This window comes from Cucurbita pepo, chromosome 12, assembly GCF_057944985.1.
Source record: "Cucurbita pepo subsp. pepo isolate OVF chromosome 12, ASM5794498v1, whole genome shotgun sequence".
In the NCBI taxonomy this organism is placed as follows: Eukaryota; Viridiplantae; Streptophyta; class Magnoliopsida; order Cucurbitales; family Cucurbitaceae; genus Cucurbita; species Cucurbita pepo.
The window spans coordinates 7,024,676-7,047,324 of NC_141809.1; the positions used below are offsets into that span (position 1 = coordinate 7,024,676).

Below are 22,649 nucleotides of genomic sequence, written 5' to 3' on the forward strand. Positions count from 1 at the left end.
ATTTCCCAAGTCCACATTGGACGTACCAGGGTCTAAATTCTTAAATACGACCATATCTGTCACATACATAATTAAGTGGTCATCATCAATTCTTTTAAACTTTTCATACAATTTAATCATACATCACTTACCTAACCGAGGCGAGATACCGCTGAGCTGGACTAAAGGAATCCATACTGTCTATTCTAGACTGTCTACAGAACCTATAACCTAGGCTCTGATACCAACTTGTAACACCCCGCTCATCGTCAACGCGATTCACAGGAGTTACTACTGACCTCGATAATAAACTCCGACAACCAATGATAAATTTAAAAAAAAAATATTTCCAAAAACATCAAGTAAAACATTTAAAACGAGTGCTATTTAAACTTAAAACAACCGAAGTAGATTCTCGACAACGAAACCATAATTACATAAACAGACCCAGACATGGATTCCCAGTAGTCTCTAGCCCGCTGGTCTCGTCCTCGGTTGGCCTGCATCATCTAAATCTGGAAAGAAAAGTTATAATAATTTTGATGAGTAATTAGATTACTCAGTAAGTAGCTAGCTTATCATTCACGGGTTCATAACTAATCTTTCCAGGTGTTTTTAAGCTTTATTCATCACTGACTCCTAGTTCTCTTACTAGGGTCATCTGTACACTAATGAGGTATCTCAGCTACCTCCAGCTTAACATAGCAAATGTTTTTAAGTTTTATTCAACATTGACTCCTAGTTTCTCTTACTAGGGTCATCTATTCATTAATGAGGTATCTCAGCTACCTCCAGCTAGGTTACTGACTCTCTCTCGATATGCTTATCTAGAATTTTCGGACTCGTATGTAAGACTCGCTCTCGGTCAAATACGGCCCGTCTACTAATTGCTCTGGCGGCCTGTTTATCTCATATACCAACGGTCAGGAGTACTCATGCTCCCTGACTTAGCACACAGCGCGTTGGCCAGGAACTCCGCGGGAATTAGTAGACTATCATACTCATATAAATAAGCCATAGCTCAACAACCAATAAGCATATCTTAGAGTCATAACCTTTCTATTAACATGCATAACATACTCACAGTTACTGCATGTTTTCATACATGTATCATGTTCAACACATAGAACATTCTGACAATCATTTATATCATGCTTACATCACAGGCAAGCAGTCACAATATACAATAAACACTCAATATCATCAAAGCTCATCATAACATATTAAGCTCTTAATCAGGTAAACAACATACTCACATGTTGTAAAACAAGTTAAGAACTAGTTCAAAGGTCGATACGCTACTTACTTGGTTTCGAACTCCTTTTCCCCCTTGAATGTACGTTTAATAGTATTTCAACACAATTCCTTCCTATTAGACCTAATCAATTTCAACATAAGTATAGACCAATTTTGATAGGACAGGTCAAAAGGAGTCGAACGGGACAAACCGGAAGCCAAAATACCTGCTCACGCGCCCTCACGCGCCAAGACAAGGTCGGGGTTCGTTTCTCACGCGCCTGATCCGCGCGCAATCGCACTTCCACTCGCGGCCTCCCACGCGCCTCGCGTGTCCTTCACGCGCTCGTCTTCAACCTCTCCTCCCTGCCATTTTTTCCCAATCTTTTCCTTTAATACCCGTTGTGTCCCGAAGCAAAAATTTCATCTCTACTGCTCGAATTTCGTTCTGATTTCTTCTACAACATTATAGATCTTCTAACTACGGTTCTAACAAGCCTTATTTCATAACTTATTATGCAGTATGAATCAAGATATCGAGATTTAAAGGTTCGGTGATATGGGTTTTTCGTTACCTTCGAATCACCGTCCGATTCAGCTCGTGGCCGTATCCCCTTCCTCAAATGATTCCTCAGCAACAACCCCTCTTCCTTTACCCTCGATTGATGTCCAATTTTAAGCAACCAAAACTCGAATTCTCAAAAATTTCCTCCTCTGTTTTCTGGGTTTTTCGCTAATCACTCTTCTTCGTTTTTCTTCCTTTTTAAAACCTAATCAAGGCCCTAATACGCCTCCATACCCTCTAACAATCCACTCATCCATCCCACGCCTCCAGCCTACGCATCCGCCGCCCCTCATCCCCCTTTACAGCAGCTGCTTGACGCAGCTGCTTCGTTTCGATTTTTTTTTTTTTTTTTTTTTTTTTTAATTATTATTATTATTATTATTATTTTTTATTATTATTTTTATAATAATAATAATTATTATTATTATCATCATCATCACCAAACACACAACAAATAAATACATATTATCATTATTTTAGGTTGTTACACCTAGAGTAGAGGCAAGTCGGTTAGAGTTGTTACATGTATGATTGAACAAAGTTTAGTTTCTATATAAGTCATGTTCGGTTAGTGACCAACCTTGTCTAAAGTCTAATGTAGTCATAAAGTCAGGCAAAAAAAAGATTTTTCATGAGTGTGACAAAATCGTACCCATAAAGTCAGGCAAAAAAAAGATTTTCCATGAGTGTGACAAAATCGTGACGTTGTATGGTTGAAAATGTACGACTGTGACAATATTTGAAAATGCTAACACAATGTACAGGGAGGTCCATCGAATCAAGTTCACAACCAATTGTTATTAGAAGACAGTCACGGGGTAGTAGTCCCATTTATTTAAGTTCCCAACTTTGGGAGAAATTAATAGAAAATGTTGGGTTTATATAAGGAAATGATAAAACAAATATATGATACAAAAGGCACTTTACATCATGTCATAAGGTAATAATACATACATTTTCCTTAGAAATGTCATATTAGAGGAGGGAAATACGGACTTACCCTAAGAAGGCATTTCGCAACTCGATCGTAGACGGTAAAATAACAATTTAAAGGGTCATTATTTTTTTAAACAAATTGAGAACGAGGAGTTTCCAAAATTTCTAAACCATTTTGGATTATAAAGAACAATAAACGGGGTTTGTCAAATAGTTATCAAATTGTTGTGTCATTTAATGAAAGAAAGTAAGAACTATTTCAAATGAACCCTATGTAGCTGATCTGGATCTCTTCGTGGTGGTTTGGTTTAAGGTTTTGTTTACGATGCTTATGAATGAAATAATTATGTTTGGTGTAGTATGGAAAATGTTATAAGAAAGAGAGGACCAATTCATCTTAGGATCATGTATTCATGATACGTAGATGTACGACATAGAGACTAGTAAAGAGTTAACCAATTCATCTTGGGATCATGTATAAAACTGTGATTGATAAATACGATTTGGGGAGCCAAGTGATGAGATATGATGTAACGCCCCAAAAAAATAAAGGAAATTAGCTCCAAAAATAACAAGCGCCCCATGTAAGATCCAAAGGATTCAAGGACTTGAAATTAAGAGGATCAAGCAAGCATGCTCTAGACATTTTTCAAAGAAATTCAACATCTCAAGACTTGTTTACTCGAGAAATTCCTTATCAAAGATTTAGGGAATTTGTAATATATTATAGGCATTGAATTTTCTAGGTCTAGAAAAGAAATTTTTATCTCTCAAAGGAAGTATGCTCTAGACATTTTTCAAGACACTGGTCTTACAGGAGCACATCCAGAAAGATTTCCTATGGAGCATAATCTGAAACTTTCTTTAACAGAAGGGGAGAAGTTGAATGATCCAAGTAGATACAGACGGTTGATTGGAAGATTAATATATTTATCCGTTACTAGGCCTGACATAGTGTATTCAGTTCGTGTGCTTAGTCAATTTATGCATGAACCAAGAAAACCACATTGGGAGGCAACTCTTCGAGTTCTGAGATACATCAAAGGTATTCCTGGTCAAGGACTTGTAGTACCATCTGAAATCAACTTAAGATTACAAGCATATTGCGATTCAGACTGGGGCGGTTGTCGAACTTCCAGACCATTAATTTCTAGGTTCTGCATTTTCCTTGGAAATTCAATTATTCCTTGGAAGTCTAAAAAGCAAACCAATGTGTCCAGATCATCAGCAGAAGCCGAGTGTCGAGCGGTGACAAATACTTGTTTAGAGTTAGCTTGGTTAAGATACATTCTTCAAGACTTGAAAGTTCCACTGTCCGAACCAGCATTATTGTATTGTGATAATCAAGCATCATTACAGATAGCAGCCAATCCAGTTTTTCATAAACGTACGAAACACATAGAAATAGATTGTCATATAGTTCGAAGAAAATTACAAGCTAGAATCATCAAACCATGTTATGTTTCGACTAAAATGCAATTGGCGGATATTTTCACTAAAAATTTGGGAAGAAGTCAGTTCGATTTTTTGAAAGACAAGTTGGGTGTGATTGACAGCCACTCTCCAACTTGAGGGGGAGTATTAAGATATAATATTAGGAGAATATATTATAATAATTAGTGTTGGAATATATCTTATACATTCTTAATTAATATTTTTTTTACTTTATGATTTGATTAGTAGTATATTTTATTTGACTCTCAAGATTTAGTTAGTTAATATTTTCCCTTAATTTTAGGTATTCGTCGGTAGCTTGTATCCTATTTAAACATTGTGAATATTAATGAAGATGTAACTTTCTGTCCCAATTCTATTTCTCATTCTTAACATAACTCCAAGTCAGAAATAGAACGGGCCTAATTACTTACAAAAGAAACAAGAAGAAGAAAAGAAAGAGTGTGGTGTCCTAGCTTATCAAGGACACGATAAAGAGCCTACAAGTAGGCTACTTGCTGAGTCTTGTACTCCTTCCTTATTTTGCATTTTTTTTTTCAGGTAATAAGGAGCTAGTCGAGGTTGGGAGCGGACTCCGAAGCAGGTGTCATAGACAAGCCTCACCGGTCGTCTTCAACCCATTTGTTTTGAAATATTTTGTGTTCGTTCCTTATTCGGTGTTTTAACTATTATGTTGTGTTTTAATTACTCATGTATGAACACTGTTTTGTTTTAAGTAATGTTATGTTTTAAATACTGTTTGTTTTATTTCGTGAAAGTTTACTCACCTTTTTGGAGTATCGAGTCAGACCGGTCCTTACATATGATGACCAGATAAAAGCCTCGTTGGGCTAGGTCATGAAACACTATGAAATTAGTCTAGGTGAAGGACCCGAACGACCATAACATAAAATTAATTTTCATATTATAGTTTTACTTTTTTAATTAAAAATTTTAGAGAGAAATAACAGTTTCAATCATATATTTTTCCATTTAAAAAATAACAGTTATCAATCACGGTTCTATTTTTATTATAAACTAACAACAGTAAAAAAAATAATAATAATAAAAGAATTAATTAATAATAACTAATCTCTTCCCTCTCCCAATAACTACCACCCTAAAATACTCAACTAACTTCTTCTCACAAAACCATACGTTACAAAAAAGAAAATAATGAATTAGAAATACAAACAAATGGGTTAGTTTATTTATTTATTTATTTTTGGGTTATTACCAGATCAACTGTTATCTTCCATTACACTCCTTTTCAACTATAAAGAGTGAAACAAATCATGCACAAACAAATGTGTTCATACCCATCTCTTTTTCTCTCCCATTTCAACCACATGAGTTTATTTTCAACACTTGCACTTTCTCTCTTAATTTCATTATTCTTTGCTAACCAAGTGACTACCATCGAAGGATCATTCCTCCAAAACCCAAAGATTATGGTCAAGATAACAAATGCTCTAAAATCTAAAAATCAGCTCGCTGTTCACTGCAAATCAAGCAATGATGACTTGGGAGTCCACATGCTGACTCCTTTGGCCAGCTACGACTTCAGTTTTCGTCCAAATTTATGGGGCACAACATTGTTTTACTGTTCCTTCTAATGGCCTAGCTCGTTTCATTACTTCAATGTCTACATAGATAAGAGAGATAGAGATAATTGTGAAAGTATGCTATGTTCGTGGCATATGAGTGAGGAAAATGTCTGTATGTTCAACTATAAAACCGATAATTATGATATTTGCTACAACTGGTCAGTCAAAAAATTCATGTATCCATAAATTTGAAAGTTTGATTTTAATATTTAAATAAATAAATATTTTTTATATGTTGTTTATCTGGGATTATTATTATTATTATTACTTTTTTTTTTTTTAAAGCTTGACATGATTAGTACGAGTGAAATATAAACGATGTTAATTACCTATCGACATAAATTATAATATGAACATTTGTTAACTTATTTTGGTCACGATTGATAATCAAAACAACTATATCAGATGGGACATTGCATTAGAAGGATTTTGAGGTAGGGCAAAGGTGAGGTAGAGCCTTAGGCTTGGCCTAGAGTAGAGGCAAGTCGGTTAGAGTTGTTACATGTATGATTGAACAAAGTTTAGTTTCTATATAAGTCATGTTCGGTTAGTGACCAAACATAGGTTTAGGGAAGTGTATTTTTTTTTTTTTTTGTCTTTATTTTGAAATGTTCTCAAGACCTATTGTGAATCGAATTATTCGAAGAGCACATGATTGATGAATCAAAGGTGATGAGAAAGCTTTGTTCATATCTTCTAGTTAATATGTTGGATGTCATGACTAAAAGATAAGAAAAAGACAAAAAACATATGAGATGATTAAGTCCATAGAAGTTAAATTTTATTTAAATAATCTCGAAATTAAGTATTATAAAAATCAAGAAAAATTTTATGACTGAAGCTATTGATAGGAAATAGTTCCTAGCTTATAGTGAAAGAAATTTTCCAAATTACTCTATGGAAAAAAAAAAACTAAATGAAAGTAAATTTGATTTACTAGATTTTTTGTGGAGACTAGATGACACCCCTTATAGCTGATATAAGATCTACTACCAAGATTTGTTTTTCATTACACTTGATATGTAATTCTTGAAAAATACTTGATGATGTAGATGTTAGAATTTAGTGCAACTTCTTTCTAGTTTGAATTAGTTATGGAATATAGGTAATCATTTAATATTTGAAGAATATATTAGTTAGGGAATATATATTAGATATTTTAAATTTGAAGAGTAGTATATTTTATTTTATTCTCTAGATTTAGTTAGTTTATATTTTCTTTTTCTAGTTTTAATTAGTTATGAAATATATGTAATCATTTAATATTAGGGTTTAGGGTTTAAGGTTTAGTTGATAGTACGAGAAGGACATCTGTCAATAGTCCGAGAATATTGTGTACTAAAATTAGTTGATAGAAGGTGGAATTTATTTCCAACTCTCAACATAATACAATTTTGTAAAATTGTGATGTAAGAGGAGAAAATAATACTATATTAGATATAGTCACGTATTAAAAAAAAATTATACACTATTATTGAACTCTTGTTAGGATTTGCAATCGAGATTGCACAGTGAACATGATTGCCTTCAAAATTGTCTATGAGACAATTTTTGGAATTACGGAAATGTAGTAAACTTAGTTTACAACACTTCAATAATTGTAATCAAGCATATATGCTAAGACAAATATGTTCAAAATTATGCCTAACTGTAGGCTACTCCTAAAAAGAAACAAAATAGTCCTTTATTTAATTCTAAATAGAAAAACATATTGGTATGACAAATGTAATTTTCTAAAGAAGTTCATAGAAGGACATACACTTATAATAAGGTGAGATAGTGTTAATTAAATAGTTCCAAGTGGAGCCCTTAATAGTTAACCAAAGTTGTTAACAATTTAATTTCGCTTGAGAGTCAAGTGGATCCTAGTCATTAATTCAATAAGTCTCATTGTAGTGGGGAAATTATGAGATGATTCAATCCTACTAAAATTCAAATTGTCATGTTAGATGACCAATTTAAGGACTTATTACCCTCAAAATAGTTATGAGGGATGATGACGAAGGATAAATATTTTAAAGTCATAAAATCCAGAGATTTGTAGATATTCTTGATGAGGTTAAACTCATACGATATGAATTGACCTACAAAAGAAAAATTATGTATAGATAAGAAGATATAGATCTTCAAAACAGGATTCATGACAAAGAGTTGAACTTAATGGGAGAAAGTAGCTAGAAGTAGACTTTCTCTCCTGTTGTAATTCTAGAGTCTATTATTATTCTCTAATTCATTTTTGTATATATGAGATATGTTAAATAAATATTTAGAATTCTTTTTGTGAAAAGAAATGTAAGAGGATACATCTGCACATATTATTATATGGATTTATTATTAAAATTCAAAAGCAAAATATTTGCTAAAGGAGTAAAAGTTGATTTGTGAAATGAATTTAATCTATAATAGAAGGTTTGATAACCTATAACTTTAAATAAATTGTAATGAGCTTGTGAAAACAAGAAAATTACTAATTGATGAGTGAATTTTTTCAATTTTTTTTAGGCGGGAGACATATTACTCCTTATGAATTGATGTGATCTTTCACTCTAACATAAATAGAGATTTAAGGATAAATGTCAATATTGTCTCATATATATTATGTTGACAAAATTGTCAAATATTTGATGCAAGACTTCAAAGAATGATAATGATCATTGAAATATAAAGTAAGAGGAAGAGTATCGTAAGTAACCTCAAATGTTGAGAGTATAATTAATTATCTTTCCTGAGTGGGAGATAATTAATGCATAGATGAGAATTAACCTTAAATATATAGTTAATTAAATTATATTAGTTAAACTAATGTATGACTTGAAAAATTAAAGTTTTCTCAAAGTATCCCTCGATAATGAGAATTTTTTTTTATTTTGTGTATGGAGTTAAAGATTTGATCTTTAAGTGATACACTAGTTACATAAATTTAGAAAATTTAGGTTAAGATCAATTTTACCTTAGATTGTGAAGTATGGTATACCGAACATTTTTTACTTTTAAAGCAACAAAATGACTGGTATGACTATAATAATTTCTTAAACATTTGAAAGGTGTTTCACATGTGATTTAGTTTGTCACTTTCATTGTGATGATAGTGATACAAAGACTAATATGAAGGAAATTTAAAAGATCAATCTATAAAAAATGATATTGAGAGAGAAAGCATCGTGGTTGTGACCAAAATGACTTTTAATGATAATTATTTTGTTTTATATAAAATGACTCTCTAGGCTAAAGTGTTTGAGGATCATCTAGAATGTCTAGGATTACTAGACATGTCTCATCTTCTCTAGGGCAAGTGAGAGAAGGTGTTGGGTATAGAGCAAGTGGGAGATTGTTGAGATTTATGCCCTAAAGCCTCGTAATTAATTGTTTACTTTTTAACTATAATTTTTATTATTTTATTTGTAATTTAATTGTTATCCATGGTATGAAAATCAAGGTTATTAATGTAATCTCGAACAATATGTGGTTGACATACCAGAGAATCGTGTTCAAGTAATAACCTAAAGAGTCTATAGTATATGGATAAAGTTGGGTGCATACAAGAGAATCGTGTTCAAGTAATAACCTAAAGAGTCTATAGTATATGGATAAAGTTGGGTGCTTTATCCTGGTATCACTATTGATACGGCTCACTTTGTAATCGTTGCAAATGATTTTATCCAAATCGTTCATGTGGAGATATGTAAGTGGGGGTATCATATACAATGAGTTTGTATAAGACAGAACCAAAAAATATTTAAAATTTCTTTATAAATCCGTTAATTGAGAAGATTAATATTTCACATGATGATCATATGCGACTTGATCTTAATCCTGAGTGAGTTATGAACTTCTGCCTGTGAGAGCTTGTCCTTTAATTTACATGGGTGAGAATGACTCTTTTAGCCGATTCAATATACCTGCCATTTTAGGGACATACCTGTAAAGATCGGGCTGACTCGATGACTCTAGAAAGACGGGTAAATTTTTCAACAAAATAAAACAACCAAAACTTAAAACATATCAAACAAAAATAAAGTTTATACAAAGTATTTTAAAACACAACATAACAGTTAAAACACAAGTTAAGGGACGACACAAAAGGGTAGAAGGATGATGGGTGTGGTTTGTCTATGGCACCAGCTCCAGAGTCCGCTCTCGACCTTGACCAGCTTCTTATTTCCTAAAAAAATGGAGAATAAAGAATGAGTACAAGACTCAGTAAGCAGCCTACTTGTAGGCTCTTAATCGTGTCCTTGATATGCTAGGGTACCACACTTTTTGTTTTTCTTGTTCTTATTCTTGTTCTTGTTGTAAGTTCTTGTTATGTTTCTTAATTCGTTCTCCAAGACACTCCCCTTATGATTTACGGTACTAGACATAAACTTGTCAACCTGTGTCTGAGGCTTCATACATTCCAAGCGACACAGTCTTAATACCTACGCTCAAGGCTTCTTACGTTCCAAGCAACGTAGTCTAAGTCATACACATGACGTACCATGGGAGGTCTTAGGAGATTCTTAATTCATGGCTAGGGTAACTTACTCTCTTCTTGCTCCATCGTGGCCATAGGTTCTCCCCATGATATACCATAAAGGTCACGTGATCGATACATGCATGAACATGGCATAGACCATAAAGGTCACGTGATCGATGCATGCATGAACATGGCATAGACCATAAAGGTCGCATAATATAACATAGACCATATAGGTCGCGTGATCGGTGCATACATGAACATGGCATCCTGCAAATCATAACATGGCGTAGGGCATCTCATCTAGGTGAGGGGAATGAGGCCAAACGTGACATCCTGCAAAGCAAACATGGTGCAGGGCATCCCACCTAGAGGAGGAAAAAAGCCTCCTTAGAAAGCACCGCATGGTGGGAGTTATGGGCCACAATTAGACATGCTTAGAGTAATACCTAGCATTCTTGAATTTTGAGTCTTGTGGACTTTGGTCCCTTATGTTTGAGTGGTACCTAACATTCTTCTTGTCTTGGTGGTTGTATAACTTGTTCTTGGTTCTTAATCTTATAAGTTTCTAAGATTCTTATTTTCTTTAGGCGTAAGTCGTTATATACATTCGTGATCATATGAATCCATCGTAATAACTAGCATGAATTATTCTAGAAGGTCATAAGTTCATAATGGGCTCCTTAGAGGATTCTAGAAGGGTCTTGAATCTTGACATGTTTTCTTTAGGCGTTTCTTTAAGTTCCATCTTGGCTTATATTCCAAACTTGCTCCAACCAACTTGAAATCTTGAGCTTATTCTCATGTCATATAAAATAAACCTTATAGGACATGGTTGGTGATTTGGAGCATATTTAGACCTTGAGCTAGGATATGACTTCTTGTTTCGTTTTCAGGAACTAATCGTTAGAGGTTGTCATGTCATATATCGTGTTTTAGTCCTGAAAACACTTTCAAAGTAACCCTTAGTTTTCTCCCCATGAGTGCATAGGTGACATTATCACAAATGTGGCATCCTGCTAGCATATCGTGTTGCAGAGCATCTCATTTAGGTGAGGAAAATAATAAGTCCATCATGACAACCTACTCGTGGTACATATAGCAGGGCATCTCACCTAAAGAGGAATAGGAATCTCGTGGTACACTTCGTGATGGGAGATAATGGTTACTCCGAGCATGGATCCTAGAACTTGTTAAGCATACCATCTACATTAACCTAGGTGTTTCCTTGTACTCTTGGGGATCCTAGGTTTATGCATAACGTCTTGGGTCAAGGTTGGAACCTAAAGGTTCTTCTTAGGAATAGTCCAACGGAACCTTGTACACTTAGAATCTTATTAGCAACCAAGGATACCTATGGGGGAATCTCTTATTTCATGGGTACCTCGTTAGTCATTCTAGGAGGTAAAGTCATGTGGATCGTGATGTACATTTTTTCCAATATCTTGGTTTTGCTATCTAACGTTTCCCAATGATTCCCAAACTTCATTACCTTATACAATATCATGAGATAAAGATTCATACAACATTTCATAATGTTGGGAGGTCATTTAGGACTTAACCCGTAGGTAGTCTTCCTTATGGGCATTATGGTCATTTTACCCCTAAGTCTTGGTTTTGGTACTTAACGAGTTCCAGTGACTTTCAAACTTCACCACCTCATCAATCATCATACAATAAGATCTACTGTAGAGTTTCATAGTATTTGGAGGTCATCTAGCTCATGAACCGTAGGTAGAGATCCTTACGGGCATTATGGTCATTTTGCCCCGTTTCTTGGTTTACCTATTTATACTTATCCATTGACCACTAAATTTCACATATAACCTAAACATGCTATAATATGCTCATCATTAAAGTTTCATAGGCATCAGGGCTCATTTAGTGGGTTACTTTAATGTTCCTTAAATCCCGAGCAATTTGGTCTGTTCAGCGCCTTAACTTACGGTTCTTTGAGTTTTTTTTTTTCATAGATCCTTATGTAATACTTGGTTTATGGTTCATATGAAAATCCAAGCGATTCCTACAAGTATTTCTTAAGAAAAGTCCAAGGTGGCTACTTACCTCATCGTTGATGTTCAGGACCTCCGTTCTTGAGCTTCCCGTATTTGAATTACTTCACTTTTCCTTCTATAGACTCCTTATTGTGTCTAGTTTCTAGAACCATAAAGTTTATCATGAGAACTAGCCTGGAAGGGGGTTAAAATTTAAAAACACCGAGGGAAGACCAAATTTTGGGCTTACTTGGCCGGTTCAACTGAACCGGCCACGTCATCATCTTCTTCCTCTGGACAGGAAGAAGACACGCGCGTCCTTTGCGCCGCCGTCTGGAAGTGGCCTTCCACAGCCCCGATCTCTTCGTTTATCCCCTCGATTTCTTCATGAAACTTAACGATGATAGTACAAGGAAGAGCTTGGGATTGATTTCATACCTTTTCGTGGATCATAGCCTAAGATATTAGCCTATTACAAGGAAGAGCTTGAGATTGATTTCATACATTTTCTTGGATCATAGCCTAAGATATTAGCCTCCAAAGTTCGTCCAAAATCATTTTCCTCGCCAAAGCTAAAACAGGGGATTTCTTATCGGGTAGCCGATTCTAGGGGTTTTCAAGGCCCGATTTCTTCATGGAACCTCTTAAATATCCTTTCATCAAGCTATAGGAATTGATTTGGAGGAATGTCTTTGAGTGTGGAACCTTAATTTTCAGAAATCATTCTCGGTATGCAACTCACTCGAAACGCCGGATTTCCGATATCATGGGTATCTTGTTCTACGACGTTTCAGCTCTCAATTCCTTCATATAACTTGTGGGTAATCTTGTTTGGAAACTATTGGAATAAGTTTAAGGAGGAATGGTGGAGAATTGCTCTCAAATTTGGAAGAAACCCGAGAGTAGGAGACCCACAAACTAAACTCTCATAACTCTCGAATGGGTGCTCGACCTTGCTCGAGTCTTATTCCATATTGTTTCACATACTCCAGACTTTATAGGCGAGCTTAAACCGACATTGAAAGCTCCAGAATCGTCGTGAATTGGCAGTTAGATTTTCTGGAAAATCCGCCCGAAATATCTACTCCAGTCAGAGCCTCACCGACTTTGGTTTTGCATAATAGCCGTTTGATGTGATGATCTGTCCATCTTCTAGATCATATCAAAATTTGGGGAAGATCCAACGGCTGGGATTTGAGTTTCGTGAGATATTTCTCAGATGGGTCAATTAACCGTTTTACCCCTGAAGTTACTTCTTGTTTCTTATGTCCCACTGATCCTCTTATGAACAATTGGTTTGTGGTCCAACTAGTAAACCGAATCCCTCTCAGGCCAATGCAAGGGTGGGCCCCTTGTTTAATACCTAGAGTCAGTACCTAAGGGAACTACCTCTCTTCTATCCCTAAAAGTAGGTAGGAGCGAACTCCATCTTGCACCCCACGCCCCAGCCATTCACCTAGTGTTACCTCTGAAATGGGAGACCTATTGAGTCGGCGAACTCGAGTCACTCTCACCCATGCAATTCTAAGGATAATTTCGAATAAACAGGAGTTCATGGTTAGCTCAGGATTAAGATAGAGTTACCTAGGTCATTGAATGAAAAGAAAATCAGTCTCAACAGTAAACAACATTATAAAGTGAGAGTGATTTTCTTCATGGTCCAATCTTATTCAATACTCATTGCGTAGGACGCCTCCACTCACATGTCTCCGTATGTACAATTTAGTGATCACATTGTTATGTCATATACAAAAGTGGGCCGCATCCATAGTGTCCCCAAGATAAGATACTCAGCCTTATCCCTGTACTATAGATCATTTTGACTATATACTTGAACTTGATCCACTCTTATGTTTCTACATATAGTTCAAGTAATCATACTATAGCTAGAGTATTCTTAGTTTATTGGATTTAGATTAACGATAGTAAAATACAATTTATTCAATAACAATCTTTTGATAACTTTATTGAAAATAGAATATGTTTTTATTTACAAACTATGAGTTTTAGGACATAAAACCCAACAACCTGCATGATCAACATCCTCCCATAGGAAATCCTCCCATAGGAAGAATCTTATGTGCAGGTTAACCTCTAACTACTTGCGTGTTCAATGTTCTACCATAGGATGGACCCACCATGCAGAATAGTCAATCTACCACTGAGTATCACAATCCTAACCAATGTAACACCTCGCTTGATGGTATCGTACAAGAGTGGAAAGGTGAGTGGAAACTAGTTGAACGCCATACCAGCTACTATCGGTTTAGAAATCTTTCTTCTACATCCTGAGGTATTTAGGTGGCCTTCTAGGTCTCAAGGGTGGTTAGGCAGTCTTGGTAGGGACTCAAGTCTCCACTCTCATAATTCCTGACTCCTTGAGTCTTTCATTGTTCAGGGTTGTAGGTTCTCACCGTCTAATCATCCCTCATGATTCCACTTTACGACAACCATGTCTATGCACTCTACGTATATATCAAATTTTGTGTCATGTGCTGACCATGGAACCCTTCACAATCTTTCACAAACTTTTTCCAAATTCTGGTGCATAACATGTGCTATCCAACTAATCCATAGAGATTATATTCTTCTTGAGACCAGAAATATATCTAAACTTCTTTAATGTCCTGATTTCTTACTTGAGTTTGTTTGCAGACATCTCCATTCATTTCAATCATCAAGGTTTTTGTTGTCGGCAAGATACACCTTAAAAAAAAATTCGGATTTGAAATTTTGAAACAATTTCTTACTCAGAGTAGAATGGAATAATGCGCCTAAATCCAAAATCCAAGATTCAATCGAGCTGTCCACAATAAGAATTATTGCAACACGTTACGTTTAGCATGTTTGGAGATTTTTTTCGGTTCTTTGATTTTCATCGTCCTTGTTTGTTTGGGCTCTTTCATTTACTTTTTCCCCTTTATCAACACTAAGAGCATTGCCTTAAGAATCTCCAATTTAATTTTCCGTTTTCAAATACTTTCGCTGAGAACTAAATCTCAAATTTAATTAAACTTCAACTTATTAGATATTTGGGAACGGTTGTTCGCGACAACAACAGTATCCCACAACTGTAAAGAGGACATCAAAATCAGTTCTTTAATTTAATCTTCAAAATTAATTTCCACCGAACTCAGTTGACTTAAAATCATATTGAATTCATTTATATGATCCACAACAGATCTACCTTCAGACATTTGTAGATTGAAAAATCTTCGAATCAAATACACCTTGTTCATACTCAACGGTTTTTCGTACCTATTTAATAGCGCCTTCAATAGAACTTACATTATCTTCTCCTTGATAATGTGAAACGCCACATTTTTGGACAGTGTCAACCAAATCAACCCTAAGGCCTGCCGATCCTTGAGCTTTCGCTGCTCTGTGGTTATGATATTCGGTTTCACCCCAATAGAGATTCATGGAGATCTTTCTGGTACAGAAAATCTTCCATCTACATCTTCTAGAAACCAAAATTGGATCAATTGAACTTCTCAATTCCAATCTTTGAGCTTTCCATCTTCACATATGTTATAACCAAGATCAAATTTGAGTCATACATAATTATGCGTCTGTCATGTTTTCATTATGTTTTCAGGCATCTCCGTTACGAGAGAAGCATCAAGGTCTTGCATGGCCAACAAATCAGTAACTTTGTGCCAAACACCAAAATTATTGATTCCATCAAATTTTTCTACTTCAAGATTAAAACTCAAAATTCTCGATCCACATCCTGATTTAATATCAGATGACTCTGCCATTTGTAACAAGTAATCTGGATGAAAGTAGAAAAATACAATTCTTGAAAATTGATTTTCAAGAAAATAAGCACGATTGTGAGCATGTTTTGTAGTTGATGGGGTCAAAACTTTTAGAATACCCCAAATACCACAACCAGGCTTTGATACCACTTGTACAAAAATGATACAACCTTCAAAGCTCTGATACCATTTGTTGTGCGCCGAAATGCTACAACCACAAAACTATGATATCAATTGTTGTACCAATAGTGGAAGCAAGATCAAATGTACTCACAACACCAACTAATGAAATTTAAACAAAAAGACAAAGATTTATGTAGTTCAGAGACAAGAAATTCCCCTACATCCACGTATAGCCACCAATCACTAATAATCAAAGTGTTTACAAGTGAATACTTCACTCTCACGCTACAAAGTCTCTTACCAAAAAGTTTCTCCAAAATGTCACTCAAAATACAATGTGACTCACAATATGAATGTTATATATATACTAAATGAGGATTAATAACCAAAATAAATAAGATATTAATTAAAATGGTTAAAGATTAAATAACCAAATTAATATTTTTATTTAACCAAAACGGCTATACATGGGATGAGAGTTAATAACTAAATTAAATAAAAAAATTTATGACAATTTACAACAAGTTCATAATTTGCTTAATCCGTGGAGATGATTACCAATTTAACCTTAAGAGTTAACTTTTTTTTAGAACAACGGTAACGACCCTAATTTTCTTTTAACCTAACTAGTGATGTCACTCATGCATACATAACTTATTAAGCGTAAGCTCATCATAAATAACTCCTATTTCGTTCGTAATCATTCATAGATCCAAAACATCTTTATCTCTAAAAATAAACTTTCAAATAACTGGATTTAAAATGAATCCGCTCCAAAAACAACCTTATCTCCAAAAATATACTTTCACATAACTGAATTTACTTTTAGATAACTGAATTTACTTTCAGATAACTGAATTTAAGAATGAATCTAGACTTTCAAATAACTGAATTTAAAACAACCTTAACTCTAAAAATAAACTTTCAAATAACTGAATTTAAAAATGAATCCGCTCCAAACCAACCTTATCTCCAAAAATAAACTTTCAGATAACTGAATTTAAGAATGAATTAGAGTTTCAAATAACTGAATTTAAAAATAAATCAATGTAACTTAAAACAATCGAATGGTAAACTCCTAAAAATATCCCATCTCCAACTTTTATGGGTTCTCAGCTTCCTCAACCGTACATTGGCTTACCTCCTAAAAATATCCCATCTCCACCTTCAAATAACTGAATTTAAAAATGAATCTAAATAAAGCTAAATCAATTTAAAAATGAATCTAAATAAAGCAATACTACTGTAACTTAAAACAGTCCAATCGTAAACTTCTAAAAATATCCATCTCCAAGTTACATGGTGTTCTCAGCTTCAAGCTTGGTCAACTGGGTCAACCGTACATTGTTGTCATGCCTTAAAAAAATGTAGGGTCTTTATCTCAAAAATGTAGGTAACACGTGGCTTGAGTATTTTTATGAAATACTCAATAAGTCACCCACTATTGGGGTTAGGAATGCAAACACATGCAACATATGAGCGGGACCTTAACTTTTCATAAACTTTTCATAGCCTTGGGCGCTTTCCTATTCTGGGTAGGGTTGGGTGTGTGGCACTCCTTCACACACGACCCATGTACGTGTACATGGACCCACCAGGCGAGCTCGTAAACATACCCCCTGGACCTGACTTGGTCGAGCACAACGTGTTACACGTAGCCGAACACCACAGAACAGAAAAGGGCCCGCATGATATCATGACAAACATAAATATCGTATTTCATTCTTTCGTAACATAAAGGGGAAGAATCCCGATGCACGTGACATACATCATGAGGTCCCTTAACATATCTAACATGACATTACATAAGTAGTGCTAACATCGCATATATGTTTCTTACATTACATGGCGTCTCACATGACCCACATTACATGGCATACTACATAACACGATTGTGAGCACGTTTCATGGTTGATGGGTGTCAAAACTTTTAGAATTCCCGAAATACGACAACCACGCTTTGATACCACTTGTTGTGTGCCGAAATGCTCCACAAAACTATGATACCAATTGTTGTACCAATAGTGGAGGCAAGATCGAAAATGGCTTTAATCTTATATTATAATAAAGTTAATACAACCTTCAAAGCTCTGATACCACTTGTTGTATGCCGAAATGGTACAACCACAAAACTATGATACCAATTGTTGTACCAATAGTGGAAGCAAGATCGAAAATGGCTTTAATCTTATATTATAATAAAGTTAATACAACCTTCAAAGCTCTGATACCACTTGTTGTGTGCCGAAATGCTACAACCACAAAACTATGATACCAATTGTTGTACCAATAGTGGAAGCAAGATCGAAAATGGCTTTAATCTTATATTATAATAAAGTTAATTGTAGCTTTTGTTGGGGTTCAAGTTGTTACAAGAATTCAACATATAAACAGGTACCTACGACATATAACGTTCATGTTGTAAATGGACATTTGGGGAACGATCCTCTTTTGTTGACGGAAAGAAATATTCTCTATTCTATTCAATGTACTAGCTCACAATCATGGAGAATACGTACTAAAGGGCAATAATGCTCTAAACAGGTGCTCTAACCAACTAAACTACAAGAGCTACTTGAAACAAAAAACATACCAATTCTTAAATCACCAAACGAATAAACACCCAAGCTAGTGTATCATAAAATACAAACCAAAAGACATATTTATATGAATGAGAAAAATAAGCAAAATACTCATTTGTCTTTATAATGTAAACCCAAATCAAATAAAATTGTATTACGAAATAGATATGTTATGAAACTCTTGAAATTCGATCTAATATTACTGTTGAAGAACAAGATGTTTACATCTAAATTATCCAAGAAACCACAAAACGATAAGCAATCAATCCAAGAGAAAGTTTTTGAACCGATTACCTCAATGATTAAGATAAAGAGTAAAAAGAAAAAAAAAAACTCATTTATAAACTCATGATTCGAATCGCTTCACAGAATAACTGAGTCAAGACTACTTGCATAACTCTAGCACGTAAATCTAAACACAAGAAATGCAAAAGTTCATGGGTAAAGAAGCATACTATTCAACATTCATTCTAATATCCAAAATCTTTGTACCATACTAATAACATAAATGACTATTTATAACCTTCAAAATAAACCTTTAAAGTAATATATAGTCCATTGAAATGTTGTAAATGTCTTGTCCATCAATACCATAACGTCCATTAATTAATTTTAACTTAGAATTTTAATATAATATTCTAAAGTGAAAAAAATACTATAAAACATCTCTAAATTTAAACACGTACCCTACAATCTTATTATCCACCAAGAAGTTTTTGTGGCATAATTAAGACACCTTATTCGTTCATTCTCCCATTCTTCAAGAGGATTCGTCCTCGAATTCAATTGATTTCCTTGTAATGCAAACTTAAAATTATTTTCATTCCGTGGTTTTAATCTTGTCGAGGTCTTCCCTTTTATCTTTAGGTCATGCATGGATGTAAAAGTGAAATGGGAGTGCCGCTTCCTATGCAGCCCATTGGTCTTATTTTTTTCCATGAGTTAGATATTGGCACGAGTTGAAATTAATTATTCAAACTTGCTTTATAATAAGAATTTTAATTTTCGACAAGAATTCAACCGAAAAGGTAGATACACATAGATTGAGTGCTCCCCTTAGAAAGAAAATTCTTTTACTTCCAAGTTTCTGTATTTGTACCTTTGGTATACAAAATATTGTTCTCCTAAAAAACTAGAATCATTTTTCTTTTTAGTCTCTATACCCACGTCAAATATTTTTTTTTATTTTTCATTTTCTTCACTTTTTGTCTCTAATGGCCATTGAGCAACATATAATTTGTATACTGTATTTGCTGGCTTCGAAAAACTATGTATGGAAGACTAAAATAATGTGTTATCTTTCAATTAAAATAGCATTTTTTTATGTTTTGTTTCGAGAATTTCAACAATTGCCTAAGACTAAAATAATGTGTTATCTTTCACTTAAAATAGCATAATGTGTTATCTTTCACTTAAAATAGCATTTTTTTATGTTTTGTTGTATTTGCTGGCTTCCAAAAACTATGTATGGAAGACTAAAATAATGTGTTATCTTTCACTTAAAATAGCATTTTTTTATGTTTTGTTTCCAGAATTTCAACAATTGCCTTGCACAGATGGAACCTTAAGGAAAGAAGACAAGGAAATACGATGGATAATCCTCGTTTCTAGACCGAATAAAATATTCTCTATTCAATGTATCATTCTAGAGCTAAACAACTAATTGCTATTGTGGGGAGCAAGGTCTATTGGTAACATATTGGAAACATACTAAAGGGCAATAATGCTCTTGTTGAGAGTTGAACTCAAGACCTCCCACTTACTAAAGTGGTGCTCTAACCAACTGAGCTACAAGAGCTACTTGAAACTAAAAACATACTAATTCTTGAATCGCCAAAACGAATAAACACCCAAGAAACTAGGGAAGAGAACAGAAAAGACTACTACAATACACTGTACATAGAATTGTATCATAAAATACAAACCAAAGAGACATATTTATAGGAATGAGAAAAATAAGGAAAATACTAATTTGTCTTTATAATGTAAACCCAAATCAAATAAAATTGTATTACGAAATAGATATGTAATAAACTCTTGGAATTCAATCTAATATTAAAATTGTATTATTTTGTTTTATATAAAATTACTCTTTAGGCTAAACTTTTAGAATTCAGCCTAACAACATTGAATTTATTTGTGCTCTTGTTGAGAGTTGAACTCAAGACCTCTCGCTTGCGAAACAAGTGCTCTAACCAACTAAGTTACGAGTGCAACTTGAAAAAAATACGTATCGAAGACTAAAACGACAACCAAACAAATACTCGAACACTATATCTTAGGTTTTTGATTCCATGTTAACTTTACGAAAGGAAAAAAGAAAAACGACTAGGATATACATTGTATGTAAAATTGTATTATGAAATACATACCTAAGAGACCTATTTTGTTACACCCCGAATTTTGAGGCATCGAAAGATCGAGAGTGACTCAAATACACTATGCAATGCATGAAAATGAAAGAACAACTAACAGAAAAAACAGTTACAAAAAAATTTGTGCGAGTTTAAAACTTTACAAGTAATGTGATAAACTCGGAGCAAGAATCAAAATGTATATTTAAATATGCCTAGTTCATGTAACGAGTGAACAAGATTGGGGGAACATTGAAGAGTTCGTTCCCTTCCATTGGTATAGAGCCTATTGATTTTTATTTTGAATTAAAAGTAGTATAGTGGGTATTTGATTTCTCATGTATAAGATATATGTAATATTGTTTTGTAAAATTGATTGTTTTTGGCATTAGATTTACCGATTTGTTAGACAAATGTATACGGTTAGGTTCATTGTAAATTGAAAAGTGACAGCGGCGACCATGACGACGTTCATCCATTTGCGGTACAATTTAGAGTTTTGAAAGCCTAATTTTACTACATTTGGAATTGTTCCAAAAAAAATTTTAAAAAAAATCTACCTTAAGAATTATTCTAAAAGTAAAATATGTATATTTAGAATTGTTTGAATAGGAAAAGTTCTCTATTTGGAATTGTTCCAATCAGGAAATAATCCTAATTTTATTACATATGGAATAGTTACATATCGATGTTGGGTTTTATGTCCTAAAACTCATAGTTTGTAAACAAAAACATATTCTATTTTCAATAAAGCTATTATTGTTGTTTATTCAATAAAGATTGTCATTGAATAAAGTGAACTTTACTATCATTAATCTAAATCCAATAAACTAAGAACACTCTGGCTATAGTATGATTACTTGAACTATATGTAGAGACATAAGAGTGGATCAAGTTCAAGTATATAGTCAAAATGATCTATAGTATAAGGATAAGGCTGAGTACTTTATTCTGGGGACACTATGGATGCGGCCCACTTTTGTATATGATATAAACAATGTGATCACTAAATTGTACATGTGGAGACATGTGAGTGGGGGCGTCCTATGCAAAGAGTATTGCATAAGATCGGACCATGAAGAAAACCACTCTCACTTTATAATGTCGTTTACTGTTGAGACTGATTTTCTTTTCATTCGATAACCTAGGTAACTCGGTTTTAATCCTGAGCTAACCATGAACTCCTGTTTATTCGGAATTATCCTTAGATTTGCATGGGTGAGAGTGGCTCTAGTTCGCTGACTCAATAGGCCTCCCATTTCAGGGGTAAGACTAGGTGAATGGTTGGGGACGTGGGGTGCAAGATGGAATTCACTCCTACCCACTTTTAGGGATAGAAGAGAGGTAGTTCCCTTAAGCACTGACTCTAGGTCTTGAACAAGGGGCCCCACCCTCTCATTAGCCTGAGAGGGATTCGGTTTACTGGTTGGACCACAAACCAATTGTTCATTAGAGGATCAGTGAGGCATAAGGAACAAGAAGTAACTTTAGGGGTAAAACGGTAAATTGACCCAGCTCTAGTTACGAACAACCTGTGAAGGATCGACTTACTAATCATGGTTATATCAAATGGACAAAAATATATCTATACTGAGGGGAGTGCAACTACTAGGCTATAGTGG

The 22,649-nt window shown here is 34.3% G+C and overlaps 1 long non-coding RNA gene and 1 other non-coding gene across 2 annotated transcripts; both read right to left on the minus strand.

Annotated features, from left to right (window-relative positions):
- Positions 1-344: 344 nt before the first annotated feature.
- Positions 345-2,109, minus strand: LOC147789888 (uncharacterized). Its single transcript, XR_015423144.1, has 4 exons — positions 1,791-2,109; positions 1,443-1,581; positions 1,286-1,357; positions 345-494 (listed from the first exon to the last, which is right to left on the minus strand). It is a non-coding gene; the product is annotated as an uncharacterized LOC147789888 (long non-coding RNA).
- Positions 2,110-20,397: 18,288 nt separating this feature from the next.
- On the minus strand, positions 20,398-20,471 carry TRNAT-AGU (transfer RNA threonine (anticodon AGU)). Its single transcript has one exon. It is a non-coding gene; the product is annotated as a tRNA-Thr (tRNA).
- Positions 20,472-22,649: the final 2,178 nt, after the last annotated feature.